Genomic DNA, 10,700 nt, shown 5'->3' on the forward strand with positions numbered 1-10,700 from the left:
CCATTTATCATTCCCTGTGTCTCAATTTATGTGGCACAGTTGAAATTTCGAGATTCAAGCTTCTAAATTTTGACCGTGAATTCGGACATAGAAGCTTTAAGTTTATGAAATAAAATTTACATATTGAAAATTACGTAAAAAGTATTGTAAATCACAATAATTAACAACTTAAAATATTTAAAAGGCATATAAAGAAATTTCGGTCAAAGAAAAAACTTGATTGACTTTCGAAATTCCAACTGTATCACATAAATTGAGAGTATCAGCTTCAACACTTTTATCCAATTACATAAATATTTATTTTATAAATAATTTTAACACTTAAAAGATATATACTTATGAACACATTATGCTTATAAGCTATTTACAATTAGCTAATTCAAACGGCTCATCTGTCTCGGGGAAAAGATATACTTACGTAAACTAGTTTAGTCCTCCCTCCGTCCCATAATAAGTGTCACCTTAGCCAAAAAAATTTGTCCCATAATAAGTGTCATCTTGGGAAACCAAGACATAAATTGGCTAGTTTTTCTAACTCTACCCTTAGACAAAAACTGACAAGTTAAAGTAACATCTAAATGATGATTGGAAAAGCCACATATGATTTTGTTGGATTGCCAATGTCAAAAGTTTACTACTTGTGCATGCTCTAAGCAACAGTGGCGGAGCCACATAGAGCTGAGGTTGTTCATCCGAACCTCCTCGGCGGAAAAAAAAATACTATTTTTACAAGGTTAAAATTATTTTTTATATATATATAGTAGATGTTGAACCCGTTTAGGCTTCTTCGTATGTTACTTTTTTATATTTTGAACCCCCTCGGCGAAAATCCTGGCTCCGCCACTGCTAAGCAAGAGGAAAAAGTAATATATTTTTATTATATAGGGGTAATTTAGTACATTTTACAATGCATTATTGATTTTTTAATATGCGTGCTTTTGGTTAATGTGACACTTATTATGGGACGGAGTGAGTATGAGTGTAAAAAAGTTGTGACAAATAGTGCGGCACGCGTCATATACAGGATAAGTGATCCAGTGAGATTGTTAGAGCTTGTGTCATCCATCATAAGATTGGAATGTTGTTGTCATTTACTTCAATTAATCTTACGACTGCCATTCATTTATGTGTGGAAACAAATGAGTCCGGAATAGAAATGGTGTAGAAAATAATTTTTTTTAACAGAAATGGGGTGCAAAATCTAAAGCTAATTAGATGTCATTTGTAAAGTCCTGCAAGTTTGTACTATGAGGTTTGACTAAAATTCGACGTAAAAGTCTTTTTAAGTCAATTAGTCTCGCGTTATGGCATCTTAGGAGTGTCAAGAGAGGTTACAGACTGATAGCATACCACATTTTTATAATAATGAGCATAAAAGGTGTGTTAGAGTGCCTAAGAAGAGCTATAGCACAAAGTTGGGTTGGAAGCTACGACACGGGCTAGTATCTCAAATGACCTCGAACAAGGTCCAACTTCAGACAAGCATACCTCCCAGAATATTAAGTATTTTGTGGCCGGTGACTAACTATCAAATTAATTAAAGGTCTTCGAGTTTAGTTTTCAATACATCAAACCGTTCGTCATTTGAACTTTAATTCCTACAAGAAGATATGATCATTTTACTACTCCTAAAAGATAGTAAACCAGGCCGATGCCGGTCCCTGACATGCTATGTGGTCCGCATATCCAATATGTCTTCGGTATTTCAACCCAAATTTTTGCCCCAGAATTGTCAACCTTTCTGTTTCAATATGCTGCACATATGTGAGATATTTTAGAAGTCGACCCTCACTTCTTTTCCTTCATTTTTAGATGACCCAAAGCCCTTTGTTACTCCTATGTCCTGTACCATGTCCTCGACCGCCCAAGGATAATGCTAAGGATATGAGAGAGTAGTGGGCAGAGGCGGATGGAGCATTATAACTTGGGGTTCAATTGAACTCCAAACTTTAGATGCAGAGTATAAATTTATGTGTAAAAATTTACTAAAATTACAATAAATAGTAGATATGAATCATAACTTTAGAAATATAATGGTTCAATGCTAAAAAATTTAAAAGATTGAGCCTCTAGAGATTAAATCCTAGATCCGCCTCTAGTAGTGGGCACGGTTTAAAGATTCCAATAGGGTTATATGTCTCGGAGAAAAAGATATACTCCCTCCATCCCAAATTAAATAGATTTGGTCTAAAAATATTATATATCAAATCATTTGACCAAATCTAAATCCAAATCCAAACCCGAAGCCGAGCCAAACGACGACGACAGCGCGAGAGGAAATCCTCTTCTCAACTCTTTAAGAGCTAGAAGAACTGTCTCTCTATATAAGCACATAACAAATGCTTTCCCTCACCTATGTGGGACAAAGTGCCTTTAAACAAATGAAATTCAAACAAACTTCATTTCCCTTCATTTCTCATTCACAGCACTTCATTTTAAAGCCCAACCACTTAATGGGTCTTTAAAGCCCAACAATATCTTTATAGAGGATGGTTGTTAAAGAGATGTCTGATTGATAATATTTATAAGATATACTCCCTCTGTCCGAAAAGATTGTCTTTCTTTCCTTATTGGTTTGTCCTAAAAAGATTGACACATTCCTATATTTAGAAATAATTTAACTTTATGAGATGATCTATAACCACACAAAAATTTAAGGCTTGTTTTAGACTACACATTTCAAAAGTCTTCCTTTATTTCTTAAAGTTCGTGCAAAGTCAAACTAAGATAATCTTTTTTGGGACGGAGGGAGTAATATTTTTGGTTATGCATATCCGGAAGTTTCCTTGATGGGAGGAAGCGTTTTATTAGGAGTCCCTAGAATGACCATATTTTATGGAGAAGTCGTCCCTAGGGTTAAAGTTTTTGCCTAAGAGTCCCTAGCCTACCTATAAATATGCTTGTGACTCCATCAGTCCAGCATTCTCAAACTAGAAGGCTCTAGGGTTTTTACTATTTTTAGGAGGGTTACAATTCGGTGCTAGAAGAAAGTTGATTCTCACGACATTTGAACAACTATGGCTGAAGATATGTTCCTATTTAATATTCCGCTGCGATGACTCTGTGTGTATGTGTTGAAATCCAACAACCCCTTCATTGCATGTATAGGAGAAGGTAAGCTATACAATAAGTATGGTTTTGTAATTTGAAAAAAAAAATGCGAATAAATTGTTCAAAGTCGGAATTATATTGATGCCTAAAGTTTTTTTTATATTGTCAGTGCATAATATTTTTCAAAATTTGGACCAATAAAACATAAAAAAACTGGTTTATTCACAGGCCCCAAATTTAGTACACAGATTCGTCCCTGAATATACATTCAAAGCTAAATCATGAAAGCCAAGGTAATTGGCTGAAGTAACATTCATGATCAAAACACCACAGTGAGTTGCATGCATGCACTGAACAAAAACTAGAAATGATTCTCATGAACGACACGATATTACTTATTCCTCTATTTTAAAGCCCTTCTATTTTCCGGTGTATCTGAAACTCGATCATATTTTGTGTAAAAGCAAGTTAACCCCGAGTTGGGGTTGAAGGGTGAGTACGTATAGGAAAAGGAGCATGAGCATAAGATGGTGAGAGCTTGAAGGAGAAGCATTGTAGGATCATCGCTATCGCCATTTTTGCTTCCATCAATGCAAGATGTTGTCCTAAGCAGATTCGAGGACCCGAACTGAAGGGGAAGAATGAAGCTAATTGCCCTTTTGTTGCTTTTGCTACACCTCTGAAAACCTATCTGGTTTAAATTCATTTGCATCTTCACCCCAAATCTCAGTATCACGGTGAACTAAGATTATTGCTAGAACAAGTTCCACCTTAGCCGGTAAGGTTACATCTCCTAGCTTTGTCACTTCATCAATCTTTCGCACCATCGTCATTGCAGGAGGGTATAGCCTTAAAACCTCATATAGAATCATGGTTACCTGCAAGAAATTATTTATAAACTTTCATTCCCCCTACTTCTATAGTAAATAATATTGGCAGAATACTTAAAAATCATCTTAAACTTTAATTGTGTGTTTTTTCATATTCCTCTTAAACTGTGTCTGGTCCTAATTAGCCCCTTGTACTTGATTTTTTTTATAATTGTTACCCCCTCAAACAATATCGATTAAAGAAAAGTCAAGTATAGGGGATTATTAATTAGGAGCAGTTGTTGTTTGAGGGATAACGATCACATAAAAAAGCCAAGTACTGAAGTTAATTAGAATCAAGTATAGTTTTAAAAAAATCTGAATAAAACGCGTCAAATTTAGGAAGGTCTTTAGATATTTTACCGTTATAAAATACACTAGAAAAAATTAGGGAGTAAGGCATAACTTACGATTTTTAGGTGGTTCAATGTGTCAAAATCGAGGATATTGTTCCCAAGGACCTCTTGTCGAGCACGAGTTTGCCAATCCTTATGCTTAGCAAGCATAACCATTGTAAAAGCAAGTAAGTTAATTTGAAGTTGTCTCTTGGCCCGCAAAATACAATAGATTGCACTCTTCAATCAACTCTTCAATGGTGATCCCGGGCTCAAGCTGGCGCCCGGCCCCGACCCGATTTAATTTGCTGTTTTCAAATTTCTGAATTTCTCTCAAGTTAGATTCCATGAGTATGCCTAGCAAGTCATCATCATTTCGAGCTTCTCCTAGTTTTATTCTTTTGTTGAGGATTCCCTTCATAAGCTCACGAACTTCAGTGTGAATTTGTTTCATTCTCTTGTTCGTTTTAGTTGGCAAAAACCTAATCATATGAAAAACAAATGTGTTTACCTTTATAATTTCATAAAATTAAAGCAGAATACCTAAAGACCTCGAATCCCTAAACTTGGCGTGTTTTATTCATTCCGCTTAAACTATATTTGTTCCGAATTACTTCCCTGTATTTGACTTTTCTATAATCGTTATCTTCTCAAACAATAACTGGTTCTAATTACCCCATACACTTGACTTTTCTATAATCATTATCCCCTCAAAAGAAAAATGGTAAAAGAAGGAAAATCGGTATATGTATTTTAATGGAGGCATAGAAAAGATATATGGAAAGAGATAGGAAATAGCCGTTGGAATGACTAAATATAAAAGAAAATGGTATATTAGATTTTTTTGCACATTAGACTAATATGACATGACTGTTATTTTATACTCACACGCGCCAAACGTCATTTGAATCACTTGGACTTAGACTATAGAAAGCCAAGTACAGAGGGTAATTAGACCAGTTATTGTTTGAGGGGGTAATGATTATTAAAAAAAAAAAGTACAAATGGAGTAATTAGGACCAGATGTATAATATAAAAGAATTTGAATAAAACGCGCTAAATTTAAGAGGTTTTTTAGGTATTCTGCCTAAAATAAAATGCTAGGTATGTAGCAGAATTACAACAAATTAAAGACTTACCTCCATCCAGGTATGTAATTTGACTGCAAAATGCTAAATGTAAGTCTGGCTTGTTCAGTCTGGAGTTGAAAGATCCTTTTACCTTCTTCATAGCAACTTCCAAATGTTGTTCGAGATATTACATCAGCAGATAAATTTCCCAGGCAAGGCCACATATCAACTTCCACCTCCTCATTCTCTGTTACCACTTTCTCTAGTTTTTCTATAATACTGCTGCAGCTCTCATAGATGGCACGTAGCATGTGCTGTACATCATGTGGTTATTAACGTTGTGATATATAATAGTCCAATTTAGTTACTTCAAAACAAATCATAGATACACACCTAAACTGTGATGAAATTATTGTTTACACACTTAACCCCCCTTCCAACTTATTTTTTTCGTATTATTTACCCCCTTCGTTAATTATTTGATAAGAAAATAAGTTAAACGTAGCAAGTGCAAACACGCGCTTATCGAAGACTAAAAGACAGGGTCTTCAAAGAAAGAACTTGTTTTTTTAATGTGCAAGAAGTACATTTGAGGGAGTTTAAGGAAAATTCAGCAACATTGAAGCTACTTTGGGGAGGGGGGGGGATAGTTGAAGATCTGATGTACTATCCCAAAGAGTCATGGTGCGAGATGTATTGTAGTTTGAGATGCAAAAATGAATAAGGTGTGTTTGCACATGTCGTGTTTTAAGTTTTTTTTTTTTTTTTTTTTGGTCAGATAATGAGTGAAGGGGATAAATAATATAATAATAATAATTATAATAATAATAAGTAAAGTAGTTAGAAATTTTATTATAATTTAGGTATGTTTCTATGCCTTATCCCTAAAGAAAAGAGAATGTATGCGTAATTTATTTGGAGTTGGAAGTGTTACCTTCCAGTTGTCCAATTTGAATGCAGGATTGAGAATTCTTCGATGCTTTGCCCACTTTTCACCTTCGTAAAACACAACCCCGCTAACAAGTAGACTTACCAAGGGTTGTGACATTGGTTTACGGAAGGTGTTGTATTTGAACAAGATTTCCTTATCAATTCTGGCTCCATTATGTACCCTTGGTGTTGGACCATGCCATATGAATGATTTTTTTCCTGTAAAACAAAAAAGAAATGATTAATGATACGATCAATCAATAAATTATGACTTAATTATCTCCTCGATAGGACTCATAATTACGCCAACATTACCTTTAGTTTTAGAGTTTAAGTTCTGTTCACGGTCGTATTTAAAAAATTTACATCATTAAGTTAAGAGTTTAAGTTTTATATACAATCAAAGTAAATATTTTTTTACACTGTCATGTCATCCAAATAATATATACAGATAAGCATTCTTAAGATGAGAGATTTGAAATCTTAAAACAAAGATGTATTACATGTTACAAGTTACAACACGTAAATATAACCTGATGCTGTAAAAATTATTATACTGAGGATGCTAATTACTCAGAGACTAATAAGGGTATATTTGGACCTAAACGCATACTTTAAGGATATTTTTTGGTACATTTTTAGTTTCTAACTGCAATAATACAACAACTTGTGAAGTCGCATTTATAAAGCAATTTGATTAAATTGTAGTGAATTTTCTCACCAACTTAATAAGGGCACATTATGAGTCATTTCTAAGTAACTTAACGCGTCATTTTATTCAATTTAAATTAGAACTCTTAGGTAAAGACAAAACAACTATAATATCATGAAATAAAAATAAAAAGTCTGTTTAATTAGAATAATGCTGTTTAATTAGAATAATGCACACCCCTACGAGAAATAACCCAACTGGAGATAAACACAAACTATTTTTGTTGAAAAGTGAGAGGTCTAGAAGCATGCATGCAGCCGTAAGAACCGTTTTTGGCTTTTTGCAATCATGCAGGACCACTATACTTTTTTATTTTGTCTTGTGACTGGTAATGAGATCATGTGTCTCTCATTCTTTTTGTTGAGTTCCGATTTTATAAGTGCCCACTTTGCAATATGCACGCCCTTTTCTAGATATGTATCTGTTTATTTATCAACAAACCAAATTAAAGATTAATAGCTTATTTGGCTGTTTTAAAATTAATTTATTTCGAAAAGTGGTTTTCAAAAAAATTATTTTTGGCAAAAAACAGTTTATGTTTGGCCAATTAATGTAAAAAAATACTTTTGAGCAGCAATTAGCGTTTGATCAAGTTTTAAAAAAGAATTTTTAAGTGTATTTTTCTCAAAAGTGCTTTTGGACAAAAGTTTTTTTTTTTTTTTTTTTACTTCTAAAAAAATAGCTTCCGTTACTTCCAAGCACTTATTTTCTCCCAAAAACTTGGGCAAACATCTCACTTTTTTTTTAAATTTTAAATAAACACTTATTGAAAGAAAAAAAACACTTTTGGAGAAAAATAAGCTTTGACCAAACAAGCTACTCCCTCTATTCCAAAAAGATTATCCTCCTTTCTTTTTTAATCTGTCCCAAAAAGATTGTCCCCTTTCTATATTTAGAAATAATTTAACTTTATACGGATGATTTACAGCCACACAAATATTTAAGGCTTGTTTTGAAATACATATTTCAAAAGTTTTTCTTTATTTCTTAAATTTTGTGTCAAGTCAAAAGAGTATAATTTTTTTTGAGACGAAGGAAGTATAAGATAAGAAAGAAAAAAAAAAAGAGGGAGAGAGAGGAGAATGATTGTGACATGCATGATAGGGAGAAATTGCCAATTTTATGAATGTGAGGACTAGCTAGCTTTCGTAATTTGACAAACATCCTTTGCTTTGTCTTATACACACAAACGATTACCTTCACTTGTTACTTCTTGGAATGCAAAAGTCACTCTCATTCACCAAGATAAAGCCGAGATATTCGGAGGACTTTAGTTAATAGCTTAGTCGATTGGTATTTAAACTTTCATTTTGTTGGTGAGAATTTGATTCTCATCTTATAATCCCTCTCTTATTTTTTTTCCTTCCCCTATCTCCTATTAAAAGAAATGAGAGATTTAAAAAAAAAAAAAATGATATCCACTGTTCATTTGGACAGTGTTTGATCAAGTTGATTAAGAAAATAGATTTTGTTTATTACATACAAAAGGTTAAGTTTAAAATTTTGAACATGCCATAAGTCCATGACATTTCTATAGATATGTCATTACATTTATAACTTTAAAAACATCTTACTAAAATTAGGATGTAATCATTGTTAGAATTTGTCCTCAATTTCCTAGCTGCCCTATTTTGATTTTACCATATATAATTGTATTTTATTTCAAAAACGTTTTCTTAACTCTTCCACATCTATCCTTTTCTTGGAGGAGAAATTTTGTACTTCTATTTTTCTTTCTCACACAACACCACAATAATATCCATAATGTTGTCACCAGTGGCGATGAATCTAATGTAGAAGCTATGGATTCACATGAATTCACTAGCTTTTATCCAAATCCGACTAAATATTTATAAATAATTGATTATTAACTCAATTATTATTGTATAAAATATTTAACTTTAGACCCTAAACTACGTATTCTGGATCCGCTTCTAGTAGTCACTAAAAGAGTCTTATTTAATTTAGAGGGAGATTTTTTCTCTCTATGATTTTTATATTTCTTTTATGTTAGTTTCTCATATGTAGGCCGATTGGTCAAACTATCTTAAATTTATTAATAGTATATTTCTCTTCGGTTCTTTTATATTGGGCTTTTCATATGGAAATAAATTGATCAAATTATATTAAATTTATTAATAGTATAATATTTCTCTTTGGCTCTGACTTATATCGCTCAAGATTTACAATTGTTTAACTTTCGCTGACACCCAATTGTTTCGAATCCCAACAATCTAATGTTTAGCTATAGAATAGTGTCATTTTTTTTCAACATATTAAAAAGGAAAGTGTCATATTAAATGAAACGAAGGGTGTAATAACATTAAAAAATAGAGACATACTCCCTCTGTTTATCTTTACTTATCCACAAGCTTCGATTTAAGACACCCCTTAACAGTTAATAAATGAAATAATACTTTTGCTATATCACCCCCTACTTATTAGAAGTCATCTCAGTCATTGAGAAATGAATTGAAAATGATTAGTACTCCCTTTGTTTTAATTTATGTAAATCTTTCTGAAATATTTACTTAAAACTTTGACCGTAAATTTTGACGTAGGTTTTTCAAATTTGTAAAAATAAAATTTATATTTTTAGAAACTACATAAAAAGTAGTACTAGGTCATAAGAATTTATAATTCAAATAATTTAGAAAAAATGTAAGGAAAACATGGTCAAAGAACCACCTCATAGACTCCCCAAATAGAGGGAATACTACTAAATAATAAAGGTAGAATAGGTATAAAATGATATTATCTCTTAATTTTTCAAACTGAATAAGTAAAACTGAATATCTAGTTTTAGTATAGTGGACAAGTAAAAGTGAAGGGAGAAAGTAGTAAATTTGATAAATCCCAGGATAAAGGAATTTAAAAATTTACCATATTCCTGTATGATATGGTGATGAAATGGCACCACACGAGGCAAGATATCGTCAGTGAGACTGATAGGTTTGGAGAATGCATCAGTGTTCATCTTGTTATCTTTCAAATCTCCATGCCATAGCCTGTAATTGTTACCTTGAAACCTTGTTTTTCAGCCATTTTTCCATCTTCTTTGCCTCAACCAAATATACTCCAAAATCCACCATGCAGCCCATGTTAAAATAAGTACCAAACCTATGGTCATTACCATTGGATTATGCTTCATTCTATCTTCACGAAGGGCCTTAGAAATGTTGTTTGAAATTAAAAGACACTACAATAGACAAAATAGTCATTTCATAATATTTAGGACTTTAAAATCAACTAAAATTTATTTATCAAATCTTTCCTTATTTGACTAAAACCCTATAATTAGATATTATTCCATAATGAAATTCTTTTTCGACTAAACTACACATATGTTGACCGTCACTGCCATATATAGGTTAAAAAATTCTAATTCGTTTTTCTTTCTTGCTATAAGAGTTTGAATTAGAAGAGGAATTGGTTAGCTTATGGTTTACATATTCTTGAGTTTCTATGACATTAAACGAATTTGACACGAAAAGAACTCTTTGAACCACCTTTTATATAGAGTTCCATTGGCACATTCACGATTCATCATTGCCTCTGGAACATGTTAGAGTTCATGTCTTTTTCATTTAGTTGTTTTTTTTTTCTTTTTTCAGGATTATAAAGTTGGTTTATATAACATGCATAGAGGTCTGATTATATTTATCTATCTAATTTGTAGGTTACAATTAATTAAGATTAATCCTAAACGCACAACCATCTGATCAATTGCATA

The 10,700-nt window shown here is 32.4% G+C and overlaps 1 pseudogene; it reads right to left on the minus strand.

Moving 5' to 3' along the window:
* Window positions 1-3,326: 3,326 nt before the first annotated feature.
* Window positions 3,327-9,978, minus strand: LOC132053459 (cytochrome P450 CYP72A219-like; annotated as a pseudogene).
* Window positions 9,979-10,700: the final 722 nt, after the last annotated feature.

The sequence above is a fragment of the Lycium ferocissimum genome, chromosome 4 (genome assembly GCF_029784015.1).
Source record: "Lycium ferocissimum isolate CSIRO_LF1 chromosome 4, AGI_CSIRO_Lferr_CH_V1, whole genome shotgun sequence".
NCBI classification, from domain to species: Eukaryota; Viridiplantae; Streptophyta; class Magnoliopsida; order Solanales; family Solanaceae; genus Lycium; species Lycium ferocissimum.